This window comes from Lactuca saligna, chromosome 8 (assembly GCF_052625555.1).
Source record: "Lactuca saligna cultivar CGN05327 chromosome 8, ASM5262555v1, whole genome shotgun sequence".
Taxonomy (NCBI): Eukaryota; Viridiplantae; Streptophyta; class Magnoliopsida; order Asterales; family Asteraceae; genus Lactuca; species Lactuca saligna.
The window spans coordinates 167,852,004-167,874,173 of record NC_136424.1 but is presented as its reverse complement, the minus strand read 5'-3'; the positions used below and the strand labels follow the sequence as shown (position 1 = coordinate 167,874,173).

Here is a 22,170-nt window from a genome sequence, read left to right as displayed (position 1 = left end):
TAATCATATGGTGATAAATAAAAGGTGTTTTATTTATGTTCATAGGTTTTGATACCATATTGGATTCAATTATTATTGTGTTTCACTTTGCATGTTTTGACATCCCGAATAAACTAGGTTATTCTTCCGGAATGACTAAGTTATTTCAACCATCCACAGTCGGTCATATGTTGGAAATAGATATGAATTAAGATTGTCATGTGTTGGCTTGTAGAGGTCTAAGGTGTTGGACAAAGAGCTACAACACTCACGAGTGCTCATAAGTTCTGAGTATTGGATTCAACCTGCACTCATTGGAATCACTTCATGGATTTTATCACAAGTGATCATGAGACGATAATATTTTATATTCTTCAAACCTAGAGATATGAGTTGTTACTATGAGTTGATAGTACATTGATTGCACAAAAACGCAATGGTAACTCGATGTTATAAAACGTGTCTTTGTGTATGATTCAACAAGTAGTAGAACAAGCCATATGAGTCGAAGTTTATCCATTCCTTTTACCTAAGGGATAAAACCGATATCTGTGGGCCCCTCGATGATTTGATGATGACAAATGGAAGTGCTCGGCCGGGCCAGGACTGATTTGATTTGTTCAATTAGTAAGTCGTCATAAATAGGAAATCGGGAAACAACAAATGGACAGAGATAATGATTATAATACATGTTTCAGTCCATATGATATCTAGAATGGAGGAATATACGATCCCTTATCTAATGGACAAGTCATTGACAAAGGTCAGAGGTCATCTACAAGGTCAAAGTTCGACAGAAGCTTTTGAGAGCTACGATTGCCGGTCGGTTCTAAAAGTCATACACAATAATAGTTTTAGACTTATCTAAGTGGGAGACTGTTGGATTAATGTCTAAGTCCATAACTATAATTGGTAAGACTTGACCCGACCCGGCATGGTCCATTTGGGTTGCATGGCATCATGCACTTGGATAGACTATAATGAGAGAAATAAGACACTTATGGTTATTAATATATTATTAGTTCTAGTATATTAATAATAAGAATAATAAGATTATTTAATTAGTATTGATCAAGAATTAATCTAGGATTAATTAAGTGATCATAAGAAGACTAATTAAATATATAGGTTGATTGTGCAAATCATCCATACTTGTATAGTGGGCTAATGCTCCATGGATAATCAAGTTGGGCTAAAACCCATAGGATGGTCCATGGATGCTCCATGGTGTATTTGAACCCATGGATCCAAGGAAATGGAAAGTCATGACAATTAGGGTTTACCCTAATTGTATAACTATATAAGCATCTTATTCTTGATCAAAATCGGCCACTAGTGAGAGAAAGAAAGGGCTAGCCGATTTCATGAAGTGTAGAATTCTCTCTAAGTTATTCCAAGTTCTTATGGTGTTGTGTGAACCATTTGAGGTGTCACACTTAGGGCACTAGGCACTCAAGCTTCATGAAGACAAGCACCAACAAAAGGTATGTTATTCTAACTTGTGCTATTCAAAGTTTAGTATGCTAGAATAGAACAATACCTTGGAAAGTTGATATTTGCATGTATAATAGAGAAAACATAGATCCAAGGTATTTAGGGTTGCATGTACACTTAGGAGTGTTAGAATGCTCATAACCCAAACAATAATACCATCACTAATGCAGTGGATCCCATCAGAACTCCATAGTTAAGCGTGCTTGGGCGAGAGTAGTACTAGGATGGGTCACCCCCCTGAGAAATCCAAGTGAGAGGCCAAATCCTTTTGGAGGCCTCACACTGGAAAGGCTTGATATGCTTCGGAAAGCATAGTAAGCTAAATCCAAGATAGTTAGGACCTCCGGGATTCTTACCAAAATCGACCCTGTAACTCACAAACCCAACCTACACCATGAACTCAGTAACGTACATTTTACTCTTCACGTCTCAAGTTTGAAAATGTACCTTTCCATCAGGAATCTCGTAATCCCACTTGACGAGATTAAGATCAACGAGATCCTCACCTTCGTGGAAGAACCTGTAGAGATCATGGTTCGTGAGGTCAAGCAGACGAATCAAAGCCGCATCACGATCGTGAAGGTTCGCTGGAACGCTAAGCAAGGACCAAAATTCACATGGGAGCGCGAGGATCAAATGAAATTAAAATATCCTCATCTATTCTCTTCGTTATCTGTAACTACTTTATTTACTTAGACTTTAATTTCGGGATGAAATTCCCTTTAACGGGGGGATGATGTGACAACCCGGAATTTTCATTTGTTCAAACTTTAAAGTCAAGCACTTAAATTAAAAGTCAATTACATTCCTAATAATTGTTAGTCAATTTAAAGTCTGTTTGAGTGTTTTTAGTATTTATTCTTCAAACGAACGGATGAAAGGAAGTACCGTCTCGAGTCTTGGAGTTGCAAAACCGCACCTACCACCTTAATAAGGAGTTCACGGCCAAAAATCTAGAGTTTGGGCCGTAAACTCCCTAGTGGCCATGAACTCATGCCTTAGGCATGACTTTACTCCCCAAACTACTCACTTTTCACTTCCATTCTCAAGAACACCCTGTATTCTCTCTCAAATATCTTCCCGTCTTTCACCCGATCTCCCGAAAATGTAAGTGTTTCTCGACTTAAATTGTTGTTATAACCTAATACCTAGTGTTTATACAACATTTAATTCATTCAATTTTGTGTTTTACTTAGATCTTCAAAATACCAAGAACACCAAGAACACGCACTAGTGTTCTTGGACCTTAAACCCCAAATCAAGCTTCTATCTTTTAAGTACACTTGCCCTAGCTTCTTGGTTGCTTAATATTAACTTGATAACACTTGAAAATCATCAAATAACACAATAACAAAGGATTTTACAGCCAAGGATGTTCTTGGGTCGTAAACCCCTTTTTAAGTGGTAAAATGGACATTAGTCCATTCCTAAGCCTTGGATGCCAACCTTGAACCTTCCTAAAAGTGTTTAAGACCTTAAACAATAATCAAAACATGTCCCTAAGAGAGTTTACAGCCATGAACACGTAAGAATCTGGTCATTTGGCCATAAACTCCACAAGGTGGTCTTATTATGCCCCTAATGCTTTCCTAAGGCTTGGACTTGATCATTTGATGCCCAATCATGACTTGTAAGACCTCAAAACACAATTTGGCACTTAGTACCATGCATTTACGGCCCTAATTTCATGGGGAAATGTTCATGGGCCAAAAACTCCATAAAGGGGTGGTTCATGGGCCATAAACTCTAATGCCATGTCATACAACCCTTAGGTGCAACCCTTTGGTACCTATAGCACTTGAATCAAAGTGTTTCCATGATTTAGGGTGTCTTAACTTGATTAATTAATTATTAATTGACTAATTATATTACATATATGTTTATTATATGATATCTAGGACCATTGTGTGTGTTCATGTCCTCAGTTGACACCTAGCACCTTGTCCGACACTTCCGAACAAACCACTCACTACATGTGAGTTAATACCCCCTTAATTAACCATTTAAATGTTTTTAAACGTTTATAAATGTTTATAAATTCTTTATGGGGGGAGGGAATAGAATTTGAATCATGTTTAGTTATTAAATCAATCACATTTGATTAATCACTAATCTGCAAATGGATTTACTATACGTCAACTGTTTTACCAAACAGATTTCTTCAAATGACTTTCTTAAATGTTTTTATATGTTTAAATCTCTTTATTAAACTATCTTCCATACTGTATGTTTCCTTTTAAACTTTTTACAACTAATTTTCAAACAAAGGTCTTCCTTATACTTAAAATGTCTTATCAAACAAAATACTTTCAAATCGTTTTACAAACTGACATCAAGTCATTGTTTCTTAGTATTAAACTTTTCAAAGGTTTTACAAAACTTCTTTTATGCTTTTATATTGTCAAATGCATGCCCATATATGTATAGTTAGATAAGTAATGTTTAAAGGACTTAGGAAGGCTAGTTGACTTTATTTCCTTTTCCTCGTTGGGATGTGGCTTTAGGGTATCGGCTAGTCGTCTGAATGTCGTCTAAATAATAGTTATATACCATGTATACATATATAGACATAAAATTTTCCTCAGCCAGTTTAGTACCTTTGGTTAGCAAAGGCATACTTTCGGTTACACACGTACATTATTAGTAACTATTATAGGTATAGTTAGGAGATACTACTTACCATTCCAAGTACAAAGAATCACACAAGAGTCAGTTCATTCATGAGTCTATACTAGTACATTACATATTACATGAATATGTTTACATATATATGTTTACATAGATAAGCTTACATAAATACGTTTACATAGATACGCTTACATGAATACGTTTACATAAATACAATTACAATACACGATAATAGAACATACATAACAAGGTGCTATAGCATGAAACAATTTCAGGATCTAACTATACCAATGAATCACAATGCATTGTGATAGTTATATTGGGTATACGTGATCATAGTAATGTGGATGTTCGCGACTTGCAATCATTGCAGGGATCGCGTTTGGTTCCTATAATCTCTTGACAGGGAGCGTTTAGCATGGGATCTAGCCATCACATTATGCCTTAACCCTCAATTAAGGCAAAATAGTACAAAAGTAGTCACTTATTACAAATACTACAGTACTTACGAAAATTACAAAAGGATATAAAACTCTACTTAATATATTATTAATACATTTACTATGTGGCATATTCACATGATCGATGAGGTAGATTAGAATAATAATAATAATAATCGTACAGTCGGGTCTTGGTAGAAGGCTACTTTCAAAACAGTCGGGTCTTGGTCGAAGGCTACTTTCAAAACAGTCGGGTCTTGCTAGAAGGCTACTTTCCAAAACACTCGGGTCTTGGTAGAAGGCTACTTTCAAAACAGTTAAGTCTTGGTAGAAGACTAATTTTTATACTAGTAGAAATCATAGGGATTTTCTAGGGTTTTCAAACGTTATTCGGCTACTTACAAACGTTTTCATACTTATACAAACGTTTCTGCAAATGTTTACAAGTCTTTACCTCACAGTTTTACAAATCAAAAACACATTAATACTTATGAATTCACCAGCTTTTTGGCTGATACTTGCTTTCAAAATAACTTGAATTTTGAGGTCACAAATAGACAGGTACGAAGACCAGGTTTTGTAAAGACGGAACAGTCGAGACTCGTCTTTTATTTTTAACATTCATTATGTTGTTTATGATATGAAAGAACATACTTGTAATCAAAATTATGCTATTAATGAAATGGATGATGTTGTTGCTTGTTTACTACTTTGCATTGTTGTGATCCTTGACATGAAGTCCTTCACCTCAGAAAGTTTCTGCCATTCATGGTTTTGGGGTGTGACACACTTAAAACTCATTTTGACATGATTAATTGAAAATTTTGAATTAAAAATATATCTAAAATGTATTTTTGTGGTTGGGAGCATGTTGTACCACAGTGACTATCTATCGGTGTTGTAAAATTTAGCATTAGCGGCCACTAAGGCGTTTGAAGGGATCTTACTGTCTATGATTAGTGCTAATTGTTCTTTTAAATTAGAGTCAATCTTTGTCAGTCCAAGATGCACTAAAAATCATTCGATCAAACTTTTCAAAATAAGTTCTTAATTAGTCAAGCTTATAATAATCGTTAATGACTAAAATTATTAAAAATGTCATCTATTAGTCAAAAAAATTTGATTTTTAATTTATTAGTTATTTAAACTCTTTTTAGTCCCTTGGCAGCAGGTGACCGCCCGACTACTGCCTTAGGACTTTTGTAACCTTTTTTTTTGTATGATCATATCGTGTATCGATATGTTCATTGAACCGATGGCAATCATCTTTTTGATTTCATTAAGTCCACACAAGATCTTGTACATATTAATCCTTTTATAAGTTGAAAAACCATTGCCAAGTTAGGTGCATACAAAAAGAGTAGCCTTGGTATCCATCTGTTATATTATAATGTCGTTGTTGGTGTTAGAGTGGGATGTACATTAGGTGTGTGTAGGGTAGGCATGTGCAAGCGGGTGTAGGGGTAGGTTAGGCGTAGATGTCGATATTTTCTTGTGATTGTAGTGTGCATGTCAATGTAGGCTGAGGTCGAGTTTGTGGGCTTGTTGTGACAACCCTATATTTTCCAAAAGCATTGTAACGCTCAAAAATCAAATACAACTAAATTAACCATGAAAATAAACTGTTCAAATATCTATGTTGGGATGCATCAATTATTAGATAACCTGTCAAGGTTTCCGAAAACATAAAGAACGCTCAAAAACCGGGTTATATTGAAGAAATTATAACCACTCGTATATTTACGACACGACGTTAAAACATTATTTGACGTAAAAAGTAAAATCTCAATAATGTGCATTTTAGCCTTAAGTATCTAAACAACAATCGTAGATCTCGTTGAAAGGTGAGCATGCATAAAAAGATCGCCCAAAGTTGGACCTCATACGAAGAAGTTACGAATTTTCAAAGTTTCGTAACAGTAGTAGAGGGTTAAAAACTCGAATTGAAGATCGAGTGTAAATTAGCTAATGCAATCTAAATGAGAGTTGTAGATCTCTGCAATAGGAGCAAATTGGTAAAAAGACAAACGGAAACCGACACCGAATAAAGAACCTATAAATCTTTAACGAACTTTAGGAGGCCCGGACTATTTAAACTTATGTCATTAAAAATAAATTAAAAACTAGCCGACGGAGTCTAAAGGAAAGTTCTAGAGCATAATCTCACCTACGCGTGGATATAAAGAACACGAAAAACGGAGCTCGTACGCAAAAGTTACGGAATTTAGAAGAGGACACGCCAGATTACGCCCCGCATACTCTGGGAGTACGCCCCGCGTACTAGACCCAGAGTCGAGTCCCATCGGCCCGCCCACTCTACACTTAGCTAGCCAGGAGTCGTAAGCCATGATGCATTGTTACGCCCCGCGTAATTCAGATGTACGCGCCGCGTACGAGGATTTCCAGCCCTATAAATAGATGGCATAAGCATTGAGTTTTTGCACACAATTCTCATTTCCTCAGTCATTCTTTCACACTTCTAAGCTCCAGAGACCCTCTCCTCACCTCGGTTTCCGCAATCAATTGCCCAACGAAAGATTTACGCTGCAGAGATCCCTGAAGAGCCCGACGACGCAACTATCCGCGATCGAACTTCTACTTAACTCTAGCCTCTCTCTTCAAACTTAACGGGTGAGTTCATACCCCTAATTTTGAATTCTTTTTCATGTTTTAGGGGGGGAAATACAAGTACATTACACGTTAAAGTACCGTTTTATAAACATAAATGAAATTTCTATCTTCGAATATCGATACAAACAACTTATGTATACAAGAGCTATTAGATCACTAAGTTATTTTCACCAAATGGAACGTACGATCTGAAAAACTATAATGGGTATAGTTAATGAGATAGTCGTACATTTTACATATACATCTTGAAAAACGAAACACTTTCAAAAGAAGTAAGGTCATTTCATTGTAAATCTATTTATACTAAGCAATGTGAGATATTGAAACTTCAACGTACATTTTTGTATGCATTTCAAGTCCTGTATTATATACCATAATCTCTTGGAGGGAGAGCGTGATACTTGTGTATAGATCTATACGGGATTGACAATCCCGCACCTAAACTACTAGCTATAGTTAGACCGGCAGGTCTGGGGTGACAAATGTCATAACACTGCAACACCTGAAGAATATTGTTACAGGCCGTCAGTGTCAATAGTATGGTTATAAAACTCACATAAAAAGTATAAAACAAGATTGATTTACGAGATTCATATGTGCATTGCAGTTTTCTATATTAGTTTTCATACAAATTTGTTTTTATCATTCAAGTATAAAAGATACCAACACATTCCAACTTTGGAAACTTTTTGAACCACTTACAAGAAAATATTGGATTTTTTGAAAACCTCGTTTACCAATTTACTACCAAAAAGGATATACTTTTCAACTCGAAACACTCATGAACTCACCAACTTAATTGTTGACACTTTTTCAAAACCACTTGTATTTCTCAGGGAATCAGTGATACAGGTAACTACCAGCTTTTGGGAGAAGGAACACTAAGGATGTGTTTATTATTAAACATTTATCATCATATTGTAATATTCTTTTGATAACATGTATAACGCAACAATATACGTTTTCATTATATATATATATATGATGGTTGTGTTATTTTCTTTACAATATTCAATTGTTGTGATACTACGTGAAGTCATCCACCCCCGAATGTTTCCGCCATTCTGGTTTGGGGGTGTGATAGATTGGTATCAGAGCATTGTTTATAGTGAACTAAATATATCAAACCATATAAGATATACAAACTATAAATATAACGGGAACCAAAAACCCTTTGACAAAACATTTTCATAAAAATATATTTTCTTTAAATATATACATTTTTACCCGCATGTATCAGTCTCGTACAATGACAAGTTTTTCTAAAAAGTAGTAAGGCAAGTTGCGATACCACGATTGGGCCTTGGGGTATGTAATCAAATCGAGAATAAATATAGCATGATCAACTATATTTATCGTGGATTTGACCAATGTACGTCGAGGAATGGTCGTAGTAGTCAACAAGGCAAAAACTTATAAAATCTAGATTCGCTAAATTGAAATACTATAAGTCTATTGTTAAAAATAATTGAACGATAAAATATTTACGCTCCGTAAAAATATAGATAGGCATAGAAAGTTGTTAAATAGAAATTTCTCTTCTTATAAAAACCTCATACCTCTATCCCAGTACAGACAAATGGCCGGATTTCCTTTACCGGGAGACCCCTACTACCTAAACGAAGGTAACGGCGTCTGGATAGAAGAAGACCCGGAGGAAGACCCAGAGGAAATTGAAGAAGAGGTCGAAGAAGAGTTCGAGGAGGGAGTCGAAGAAGAATTCAAAATCGAAGTCGGAGAAGAATACGAAGTCGACGAGGAAATCGTGGAAATTTCTAGCGGAACAGACTCCGAGCCGAAAGTAATCGACCCTCCCATCCCCCATCCTCCCGTAATCAGACCATATCAACCAGGACCCATCCCCATCTGGGGAAGCCACCTCTACTGCTGGAGCCGTCAGCAAGGTGTACGCCCTCCATTCGGCATGTGTCGGGATTTTTACAACGTCAGTGGGGGAGGCTCAGCTGATCGAGCACTTCCTGTTGTCGTGAACGCTATAGCTAACCAGAACTACTATGCAGACCAACAAGCAGCCAGAGTTCGCGAGATCAATGTTGCTACCGAAGGTAACGCCGCTGACATCTGCCGTTTGGAAGGACTACATGAGAATACCCAAATCTACACGGGGATACTTCAGAACCAAATGATAACGGCTCTAGATGAAATAAGAGAGATGAAAGAACAACAAGCAGATCTCGAGAGGCGACTGATGAGAGTCAAACGGTCAGATGCCGAATCCAGCTCCAAACGCCACAAGTAGAGCTTGTTCAAGCCCCAACAATTTTGTTATAAAATAGGATTTCGGATAAAAGTTTTTCTTTCTTTTCGTTTATTTCCTTTTGTAACTGTACTCGGAGACCTCTAGGTAGGTCAAATTTTCCCAAGCAAGATATGTAACACACCACGGGTGTGACCAATATATAAATAGGAAGTACTTCTTTATTATATCTCTCAGAAACTTATGGGTTTAACTAAAAATTTCTATGCCTACCCTGAAACCTTAAACTAAAGTCAAAACAAGTTACAAAATACAACTAACATACTATTGTCCAAACCTTAGAAACTTATAGTATTCATTCTTATTTTTCTCTACCAGAACATGCCTCCTCGTAGATCAACACGCAGAAACTCAACTCCAGCACCACCTCCACCACCCCCTCCAACTATGGATGCAGCTATGTTCCAAACTGCTGTAACAGCCGCTGTAACCGCGGCGATGGCTCAAATGAGCAACAATGGGTCAGGAGGAGGAATAAATAGCTTTACAAATGGCCCAATCCAAGGCTGTTCCGGAGTCTGCACTTACAAAGACTTCACCAATGGAAAATCTATTCCCTTTTATGGGACTGGGGGAGTATTGGCTTTGTCCCAATGGATAGAGAAAACGGAAGCCGTATTTGAAATTTGCGCATGCCGTGAAGAAAGCAAAGTAAAATTTGCTGTCTGTACATTCTCTGAACGCGCCTTGACATGGTAGAACGGCCATGTCAAGACACTAACCCTAGTGGTGGTGAACTCCATGGGTTGGGAAAACTTGAAGCGAATGCTCCTTCGGGAATACTGCCCAAGCGGCGAGATTCAGAAGCTTGAACAAGAATTGTGGAACCTTTCGATGGTAGGCTCGGACATCGCAGGCTACACCAACAGGTTCAGTGATTTGATAACACTTTGTCCAGGGATGTTGATTCTAGAAAGCCAAAAAGTGGAGAGGTACATCTGGGGATTATCACCCCAACTGCGAGGAAGTGTGTTAGCTTCCAAGCCCATGACCTTCGACAGTGCCAAGGAACTGGCGCAATCTCTCGTTCATCATGGCGTCTGCCAAGGAGTCACGAGTATTGTAGCTGAACCAACCAAAGGGAACAACAACAACAATAACAATGCCAACAACAACAACAAGAAGAAATTCTGGAACAAGAGAAAGGGGCAAACCTCGCAAGAACCTTCAAAGAAACAAATGGTGGCGGTTCATGCTGCTACTGCTCCCGCCACAACTCCTACAATCCTGGCGCCAACAAAACAATATGTAGGGAACTTGCCCAAGTGCAGCAAATGCAACTACCATCACCACGGTAATTGCCGCGAGATGTACTGTAAGAACTGCGACAGGAAAGCGCACACTGCCCGTTTCTGTAAAGCGCCAGCGCGGCCAGTCACTCAAGTTCCTGGTACTCGGATAAGCCAAGCATGTTATGGATGTGGAGAAACTGGGCATTTCAAGAGGGACTGACCCAAGACAAGGAATGTTGGTGGTATTGGGAGGGTGCTGGCGATCGGTCAAAATGAAGCAATAACTGATCCAACAGTAGTTACGGGTACGTTTCTCCTCGACAACATTTATGCATGCATACTCTTTCACTGCGGTGCGGAGAGAAGTTTTGTGAGTCATAAATTCAAACACCTACTTAACCAAAGACCCCAACCACTTAATAAAATATTCACTATAGAAATGGCAAATGGAAAAACAGAAAGCACAAGTGATATGTACGTAGGGTGCATATTAAATTTAAATGAACAGTTATTTCAAATCGACCTTATGCCCATTTCGATAAGAAGTTTTGATGTAATCATCGGTATGGACTGGTTGAGTCTTCACCATGCCGACATTCTTTGCCATGAAAAGGCCGTTCGTCTCAATCTGCCCAACGGTGAAAATCTTATCATATATGGAGACAAACCTAGTTCAAATTTGCAAATCATCTCCTGTATTAAAGCACGAAAATATCTTCGCAAGGAATACCATGCCTTTCTAGCCGACGTAGTAGACCAGAAACAAGAACCAAAGAACATTAAAGACATTCCGGAAGTCTGCAACTTCCCAGACATTTTCCCAGAAGATCTTCCAGGAATTCCACCGGAACGACAAGTCGAATTCAGAATCGACTTCATCCCTGGAGCTACCCCAGTAGCAAAGTCACCTTACCGTTTAGCTCAAGCCGAGATGCAGGATCTGTCCAGTCAATTGAACGACCTGTTGAGCAAGGGATTCATCAGACCAAGCTTCTCACCATGGGGAGCACCAGTCCTGTTCGTGAAAAAGAAGGACGGGTCTTTTCGCATGTGCATCGATTATCGAGAGCTGAAAAAACTGACAATCAAGAACCCATATCCCTTACCACGCATAGACGATCTGTTCGACCAACTACACGGAGCAAGCTACTTCACAAAGATTGACCTAAGATCAGGTTATCACCAACTGCGAGTACTGGAAGGAGACATCCCCAAAACGGCTTTCCGAACACGATATGGTCGCTACGAGTTTGTAGTAATGCCCTTCGGATTGACAAACGCTCCAGCGGTGTTCATGGATTTGATGAACCGAGTATGTCGTCCCTTCCTGGATAAATTCGTGATCGTGTTCATATATGATATACTCATCTATTCTAGAGGCCAGGAAGAACACAGCCAACATCTCCGCCAGGTTCTGGAAACATTAAGGGCAGAGAAACTTTACACAAAATTTTCCAAGTGCGAATTTTGGATTCGGGAGGTGGATTTCCTAGGACACATAGTAAGCAAAGAAGGAATACACGTGGATCCCTCGAAGATCAAGACAATAGAGAGTTGGACGATTCCAAGAACCCCTACAGAGATCCGACAATTTTTGGGACTCGTCGGGTATTACCGAAGGTTCATACAAAATTTCTCCAAGATTGCCAAGCCACTCACCACACTAACTCAGAAGAATGTGACCTTCGACTGGGGAGAAAAACAAGACGCTGCGTTTCAAATGCTAAAACGAGCATTATGTAGTGCGCCCATCCTAACCCTGCCAGAAGGAACGGAGGACTTCGTGGTCTATTGTGATGCCTCAAACTAAGGACTCGGGTGCGTCCTGATGCAATGAGGGAAGGTCATCGCCTATGCCTCAAGACAACTAAAGACGCATGAAGTGAACTACACAATGCACGATCTTGAGCTAGGAGCAGTCGTCTTCGCTCTAAAGATATGGAGACACTACCTCTACGGCACGAAATGTACGATCTTCACTGACCATAAAAGCCTCCAACATATCCTCAACCAGAAAGAACTCAACATGAGACAAAGACAGTGGGTAGAACTACTAAGTGATTACGAATGCGAAATTCGATATCACCCGGGAAAGGCTAATGTAGTGGCAGATGTACTCAGTCGGAAGGAGTACTCAGGTCGCCGAGTGAAATCCATAACTATGACGATCCATTCACACCTGTCCACGCAAATCAAGGAAGCCCAAATAGAATCCTTGAAATCCGAAAATGTGGCAGGAGAAGCCCTAAGAGGAATGGATAAGAACCTTGAAACCAAGAGCGATGGAGTTCGTTATTTCATGGATTGAATATGGACACCGAAGTTTGGTGGATTCAGAGAAATCGTCATGGACGAAGCCCATAAAACACGATACTCCATACATCCCAGCTCCGACAAGATGTATCTCGACCTCAAGAAGTTGTATTGGTGGCCGAACATGAAAGCCGAAATTGCTACCTACGTGAGTAAATGTCTGATGTGCGCTAAGGTCAAGGTAGAATACCAAAAGCCTTCAGGTTTATTACAACAACCAGAAATACCCGAATGGAAGTGGGAGCGGATAACCATGGATTTCATAACCAAGTTACCCAAAACGACAAGCGGACTCGACACCATTTGGGTAATTGTCGACAGGTTAACTAAATCAGCGCATTTCCTACCGATCAAAGAGATGGATAAATTGGAGAAGTTAACAAGGACATACCTCAGAGAAATTGTACGACTGCATGGTGTGCCCGTATCCATTATCTCGGACCGAGATAGTAGATTGACCTCAAGGTTCTGGAAGTCGCTACAAAAAGCTTTGGGGACAAGACTAGACATGAGTATCGCTTATCACCCACAAACCGACGGCCAGAGCGAGAGAACCATACAACCCTAGAAGACATGCTGAGAGCTTGCGTAATCGATTTTGGCAAAGCATGGGACACACATCTACCCTTGGTTGAGTTCTCGTACAACAATAGCTACCACACCAGTATCAAAGCTGCCCCGTTCGAAGCCCTCTATCGCCGCAAGTGTAGGTCACCTTTATGCTGGGCCGAAGTGGGGGACACACAACTAGCAAAAGGACAAGCAACTGACAACACGCTCACTGGACCAGAAATCATAAGGGAAACTACAGAAAAGATTGTTCAAATCCGAGAACGTCTAAAGGCATCCAGGGATAGACAAAAGAGTTATGCAGATAAGAGACAAAAACCCTTGGAATTCCAAGTTGGAGACCGTGTCCTACTAAAAGTCTCACCTTGGAAAGGATAAATACGCTTCGGAAAACGAGGGAAACTGAACCCCAGATACATCGGACCATTCGAGATCCTTGCCAGGATTGGTCCAGTGGCTTACAAACTTAGACTACCTCAAGAACTCCACAACGTACACCCTACCTTTCATGTATCAAACCTAAAGAAGTGCTTATCCAATGAGACCCTTGTCGTCCCTCTAGACGAAATTGCGATAAATGAAAACCTCCAATTTGTAGAAGAACCAGTAGAGATCATGGATAGGGAAGTCAAAAGGACTAAACAAAGCCGCATACCTATCGTAAAGGTCCGCTGGAACACCAAGCGAGGACCTGAATACACATGGGAACGAGAGGATCAGATGAAACAAAAGTACCCGCATCTTTTTCCTAAACTGCAAATTCTATCTTAGATTAAATTTCGGGACAAAATTCCCTTAACAGGGGATGATGTGACTGATGGGTTTTGAGCATTCTAACACTTCCTAAGTGTACATGCAACCCTAATAACCTTGGATCTATGTTTGTCTAATTTGTCATGCAAAGTTGAATTCCAAGGTTATATTCCTATCTAGCATACATGGGGAACAATTTTAACATAAAGTATAGATAGAATAACTTACCTTGTTGTTGCTTGTGTTCCTTGAAACCTTGTGAGCCTAGCACCCCAAGTGTGATGCCTCAAATGCTTCACACAACACCAAATGCTCATGGAAGAACTTATGAGAGAATACTCACTTCTTCAAAATCGGTCAAGCCCTCTTGTTTCTTAGTGTAGCCGATTTTGGGTGGAGGATATGTTACTTATATAGTGTTGACACATCTAGGGTTAAACCCTAATGTGTCACGACTCTTCATTTCCATGACCCATGGGTTTGTAACTCCCATGGAGCATCTATGGAGCATCCTATGGGTGAAACCCAACTTGATGGTCCATGGAGCCTTTTAGCCCACTATACAAGATATGGATGATTTACTTAATCAACCCATATATTTAATTAGTTATCTTTTGATCACTTAATTAATTCTAAATTAATTCTTGATCAAACTAATCAAATAATATTATTAATATATTAGAACTTATAATATATTAATAATCTCCAAGTATTATTTCTCTCATTAGTTTATCCAATTGCATGGTGCCATGCAACCCAAATGGACCATGCCGGGTCGGGTCAAGTACATACCAGAAATAGTTATGGACTTAGACAACTTATCCAACAGTCTCCCACTTGGATAAGTCTAGTAACTATTACTGCAAGTATGACTTCAGGAACCGATCAGCAATCGTAGCTCTTTATAAGGTTTCTCAAAACTTGAGAAGATGATGGTACGCCATTTAAGATAAGTGATCATATAATCCTCTGTTCTAGATATCAGTCGGACAAATACATGGAACAATATCTTACTTATTGTCCAACATTTGTTTCCCGATTTCCGATTTGTTTGACAAAGAACTTCATTGAACACATCAATTTAGTTCTGACCGGGCCCGGTACATAGGTCAAAACAAAATCATCGAGGGGCCCAGATATCAGCTTCTAATCCAAGAAGGAACAGATAAACTTCGACTCATATGTTTGTTCTACTACTCATTGAATTACACACAAGAGCACGATTTTATAACATCGAGTTACCAATGCATTTTTCGTACAATCAATGCATAACCAACTCGTAAGTAACAAATCATATCTCTAGGTTTAAAGACTTATATGATATTACCGTCTCACGATCACTCGAGATAGAATTCCATGAAGTGATTCCAGTGAGTGTGGGTTGAGTCCAATGCTCAGAACTTATGAGCACTCATGATTGTTGTAGCCTTGTCCCAGACCTCTACAACCAAACATGACAGTCTTGATTCATACCTACTTCCGATATATGACCGACTGTGGAGGTTTGAATAATATGTTATACCAAACAAAATTATTCTGGAAGTCAAAACATGCAAAAGAAATATAGTAAACGATCGACAAGAGATAGCAACACTTTACTCATAAATAAAACACTTTTATTCATCATCAAATGTCAATTGCACTTTACAAATTTCGAGGTTATCTAACTACTAAATCTAATATCATCCTTCAGCCCTATGCTCCGAGCATGCTGGAGATGCTTAATCCGAGTCAGTCCCTTCGTGAGGGGATCTGCCGGATTCTCATCTGATGATACCCTATTTGCCAAGAGGAGTCCTTCTTCGATCCGATGTCTGATGAAATGGTATTTTCTGTCGATGTGTCTGGATCTCCCGTGATCCCTTGGTTCCTTGGCTAAGGCAACAACACTTTCACTATCACAGAAAATTTCCATTGGCTCTTTAATAGCTGGTACAACTCCAAGGTCTCCAATGAAGTTCCTCAGCCATAACGCCTCCTTTGCCGCTTCGCTAGCTGCAATATACTCTGATTCACAAGTAGAATCTGCCACTGTCTCTTGCTTGGAACTCTTCCAAGAAATTGCTCCTCCATTTAGGGTAAAGACCCAGCCCGACTGAGAGCGGAAGTTATCCCTATCAATCTGGAAGCTAGCATCACTATACCCTACAACTCTCAAGTCATCACTCCCACCGAGGGTAAGGACCTAGTCCTTAGTCCTTCGTAGGTACTTGAGAATATTCTTTACCGCAGTCCAGTGTGCCTTGCCAGGGTTCCCCTGAAACCTGCTAACCATGGTCAAGGCAAAGGCTATATCAGGTCGAGTACACGTCATAGCATACATGATCGATCCTACAGCCGAAGCATAAGGTACTCAACTCATTTCTGCTATCTCAGCCTCAGTGCTAGGGCTTTGTGTCTTACTCAGTTTGGCGTTACTCTGGATGGGCAACTCTCCTTTCTTGGAGTCTTGCATTCTGAATCTCTTCAGAACCTTCTCCAAGTAGGTACTTTGACTAAGTCCAATTAGTCTTTTACTTCGATCTCTCAAGATCCTTATCCCCAAAATATAGGCAGCTTCACCAAGGTCCTTCATAGTGAAACACTTTCCAAGCTAGCACTTTACTTCCTGCAGGGTTGGAATGTCGTTTCCTATGAGTAGTATGTCATCCACATACAATACCAAAAAGCTAACTATACTCCCACTAGCCTTGACATATACACAAGATTCATCTTCACTCCTAGAAAAGCCAAATTCCTTGACCTTTTCATCAAAGCAAAGATTCCATCTGCGAGGTGCTTGCTTTAATCCATAAATGGACTTCTCAAGCTTACACACTCTATTAGGGTACTCGTTGCTGACAAAACCCTCTGGCTGACTCATGTAAACATCTTCAGCCAACTTTCCATTAAGGAAAGCGGTTTTGACATCCATTTGCCAAATTTCATAGTCATGAAATGCGGCTATGGCTAACAGAACCCGAATAGACTTAATCTTGGCTACCGGAGAAAAGGTCTCATCATAATCCACTCCAGGAATTTGAGAGAAGCCCTTTGCAACCAGTCTAGCCTTATAAGTGTGTACTTTACCATCCATGTCGGTCTTCTTCTTGAAGACCCATTTGCACCCTACAGTCTTTCGACCTGGTACATTCTCAACCAAGTTCCAAACTTGATTGTCATACATGGATTGTATCTCGCTATCCATAGCCTCTTTCCATTTAGCAGACTCGGGGCCTGTCATGGCTTCCTCGTAGCTGTTAGGGTCATCTTGACTTACTAGTGTCTCATCACTAATAAGTGTCTCACCTTCTGCAGTAATATGGAATCCATAGTAATGCTCAGGTGCACTCCTAACTCTCATGGAACGCCTCAGAGGTACAGATTCGTCAATTGGCTCAACAGGAGTTTCCTCCTCAAGTTGAGGGCTAGAGTTTGAAGTTCCTTCACCACTTGACTCTTGAATTTCTTCAAGATCAACTTGCCTCCCACTGTCTCCTTGGCTTATAAACTCTCTTTCTTGAAAGACTCCTCTTCTTGCTACAAAGACCACATTGTCACTAGGTCTGTAGAAGAGGTAACCAAAGGATTGCTGTGGGTAGCCGATGAAAATACACCTCTCGCTTTGGGGTTCGAGCTTATCATGAGTCTCGCGTCTCACGAAAGCCTCGCAGCCCCAAATCTTGATGTGGTCTAGTTTAGGTACTTTACCAGTCCACATCTCGTGAGGAGTTTTGGCAACTTTCTTTGTAGGGACTAGATTAATGATATGGGCGGCAGTCTCTAAGGCATACCCCCAGAATGAGATTGGTAGCGAAGCTCGACTCATCATGGAACGAACCATGTCCAACAAGGTTTGATTACGCCTCTCAGCCACACCATTCAACTGTGGTGTCCTGGGGGGTGTCAATTGTGAGACAATCCCACATTCCTTTAGATAGTCGAGGAACTCTGAACTAAGATACTCACCACCCCGATCGGATCGAAGCATCTTAATGTTCCTGCCCAATTGATTCTCGACTTCCTGTTTAAATTCCTTAAACTTCTCGAAAGTCTCTGACTTATGCTTGATTAAGTAGACATATCCATATCTACTGTAATCATCGGTAAAAGTCAAATAATAATGATTAGCATCCCTTGTGGCATGTTTGAACAGTCCACACACATCCGTGTGTATAAGGTCCAACAAACCTTCACCCCTATCACACGAGCCTGTGAAGGGTGACTTTGTTATTTTTCCAAGTAAGCATGATTCGCAACTATCATTTGACTTTAGGTCAAACGACTCCATGACTCCATCCTTTTGGAGTTGGCCTATGCGTTTCTTGCTTATATGTCCAAGACGACAATGCCATAATGATGCTTTATCCAAGTTATTATTATTAGTAGAATCAATACACAAAACATTATTTCCTAAGTTATCTACAATAGATAGAGCTTCATACACACCATCACAAGGTAATGCTTTAAAATAAAGAACATTATCAAAGAAAGCATTAATCGAACCAACTTCATTATCAAACGAAAAGGTGAAACCTTGTTTGTATAATGCATGAAAGGAAATAATATTTCTTTCCATTTCTGGCGAATAACAACATTTATTCAAATCTAAATTTAACCCACTACTTAGCGATAAAGTATAAACTCCAATCTTGGTGACAGGTGTAACTTTCCTATTCCCCATGATTAAGTTTATTCTTCCTTGCTCCACATTCTCACTTCTTCCTAGTCCCTGCAAGTCACAACAAATATGAATACCGCAACCGGTATCAAGGACCCAAGATTTCAAATGGGGTGAGTTATTAGAAATGATAGTGTAAATACCTGCATGGTTGGGTTTGACTTTCCCATCCTTCACATCTTGCTGGTACTTTGGGCAGTTTCGCTTCCAATGAGCTTTTTCATGGCAATAGAAGCATTCAGCCTCTTTTGGGTCAGAAGAAGGAGTAATGAAACCTTTCTTGGTTCCACTTGAAGAAGAGCCATCAAGGGTCCGAGCCTTGGTACCCTTTGAAGATCTCTTTCTCTTCCTCCCTCGACTCTGCCCGATTTCCAAGACCGGAGTTGAGTCTGGAGTAGGAGTGATAGCAACCGACTTCCCCTTAAGACTTGTTTCTGCGGTCTTGAGAAGTCCCTGAAGTTTGCTGAGGGTGACTTCTTCCTTGTTCATGTGATATGTCATGCGGAATTGATCATAGCACGATGGTAAGGAGTGCAAAATGATATCTATTGCAAGCTCCTCAGGGAAGTTCACATTGAGCTTCAGCAAACGATCAACATACCTTTGCATTTTCTGCATGTGGCTCGTGACGGACTCTCCGTCCTTCATCATGGTTGTTATCATGGAGCAGATGACTTCATACCTCTCTTGTCGTGCACTTTGATGGTATCTTTCCATCAAATCTTGGTATATTTCATAAGGGTAGAAATCTTCATAAGACTTTTGGAGTTCAGCCGTCATGGTGGCCAACATAATGCAAGCCACCTTGGTTGCATCTCTTTCATGAGTATGAAAGTCAGCGATCTCCTGGGGAGTTGCAGTGGACTCGTCAATTTCCTTAAGCTCCTTGTCAAGAACATATTCTTTGTCCTCGTAGCGGGTAATCATCCTGATGTTTCTGATCCATTTATTGAAGTTGGATCCATCAAAGGTGACTTTCTCGCACAAACTCATAAGAGTAAAGGAGCCATTAGGATTCGATCCAGAAGCATTGTTTGAAGACATCTGAAAGAGAAGAACAAGTTTAGTTTAGATTTAAGAGAGTCCTTAATAAAATACCCAAATGTAATATTAAGGCTAGGATCCAATCACAATATAATATAACTTAGAAGAGGTATGCCATAATCTAAGCTATACCATATTTGAAAGGTAGGTGAATGACGATTCACCAATTTCCACCACGAAAACTGAAATATTAGATATTTAGTTTTTATTGGTTTTAGAAATTCCTAGATTCTTTGAGATCCAATGAACTTTTCAAAGGCATGTTTCAATCTCGGGAGTGCCCTCCATGTTTTGTGACTGGGATGCCGAGGATCACAAAACGAGGTGTGAAGTAACCATGCAAATCACTTGGTACCCTTAAAGTTTATCACTCAATCGATGTGCCGGTAAACCACACACGCTCCACCGATACTATAATAAACCTTAATTCACCCTTTACCTACCTTGTTAAGTCCAAGTTAGTGTGCCGGTTAACCACACACGCTCCACCAATGACTTAGACAAAGTGTAAAGTGTAATTTCATGGATTAGCACCGTATTCACATTTTTCCTAAAGTAACTAAGATTGGGAATTTAATAAACATTTAGTTACTTTATTATATTCATCATACTTTGAATGAGAATTTATAAGTCCTTGTCTTACCCGTTCGGCTAACGACCCTCCACCAGTCAAGCAAGCGGTGGGTGAGAATATTCACCCATTAAGTCACCATTTTATAGGCAACAACCTTATACCCACCTTATAGACCTGCTTCGTGAATGAGGCGTACTAGCCGTAAGACAACTTTATTCTTATACATATATATATAATTATTAAATCATCATAATATAAGTATAAGGGTTGAATTTTAACTTTTAAAATTCTAGGGGTTGGAACTTAAAGTTTTAACTTAACTTTACTTGTTCCAAAACTTGAGGGCAAGTTTTGTAACTTTCAAAACTTTTCATTTCTTGTAACTTATGAGTTTAATAGAGTATTAAAATGAAGACTCTTCATTTTTCTAACTCTTGTGTTTTCTTAATGGTGTTTTAACTCAAGTGTGACTCTTGGTTTTCCATAACTTAAGGATAAGTTATGAACTCCATTAAAACACATTATGATCAAGAATTAATCTACCACATAGGTTACAAATAATTCCTATGATCATCTAAAACATCATAAGAACAAGAACATGAATATGAACACAATCAAAAAATTACATATAACTTTGTAATTTTGATAACTAGTTGTTGTAAATGAATTAGCAAAGACATTACACCACCAAAAACAAGTTTTTCAATTACCAAAACAGTTTAGGGTAATGTTTCTAATTCATTTTCCAGCAACTGAATCGAAATTCTGCACTCATTCGACCCTACTCGTCGAGTGCATAAACGGACTCGCCGAGTTGGTTGAAGATACTCATGGACTCGACGAGTCCCCCCTATAGACTCGACGAGTCCATTCGCAGACAGCAAAATTTCCGATTCTGTTTTCAACTTTTAAGCACAAATAAGAACAAACAAGCCTAGGCTCTGATACCACTGATGGGTTTTGAGCATTCTAACACTTCCTAAGTGTACATGCAACCCTAATAACCTTGGATCTATGTTTGTCTAATTTGTCATGCAAAGTTGAATTCCAAGGTTATATTCCTATCTAGCATACATGGGGAACAATTTTAACATAAAGTATAGATAGAATAACTTACCTTGTTGTTGCTTGTGTTCCTTGAAACCTTGTGAGCCTAGCACCCCAAGTGTGATGCCTCAAATGCTTCACACAACACCAAATGCTCTTGGAAGAACTTATGAGAGAATACTCACTTCTTCAAAATCGGCCAAGCCCTCTTGTTTCTTAGTGTAGCTGATTTTGGGTGGAGGATATGTTACTTATATAGTGTTGACACATCTAGGGTTAAACCCTAACGTGTCATGACTCTTCATTTCCATGACCCATGGGTTTGTAACTCCCATGGAGCATCCATGGAGCATCCTATGGGTGGAACCCAACTTGATGGTCCATGGAGCCTTTTAGCCCACTATAGAAGATATGGATGATTTACTTAATCAACCCATATATTTAATTAGTTATCTTTTGATCACTTAATTAATTCTAAATTAATTCTTGATCAAACTAATCAAATAATATTATTAATATATTAGAAC

The 22,170-nt window shown here is 39.3% G+C and overlaps 1 pseudogene; it reads left to right on the top strand.

Annotated features, from left to right (window-relative positions):
• Window positions 1–1,615: 1,615 nt before the first annotated feature.
• Window positions 1,616–1,732, top strand: LOC145013707 (5S ribosomal RNA; annotated as a pseudogene).
• Window positions 1,733–22,170: the final 20,438 nt, after the last annotated feature.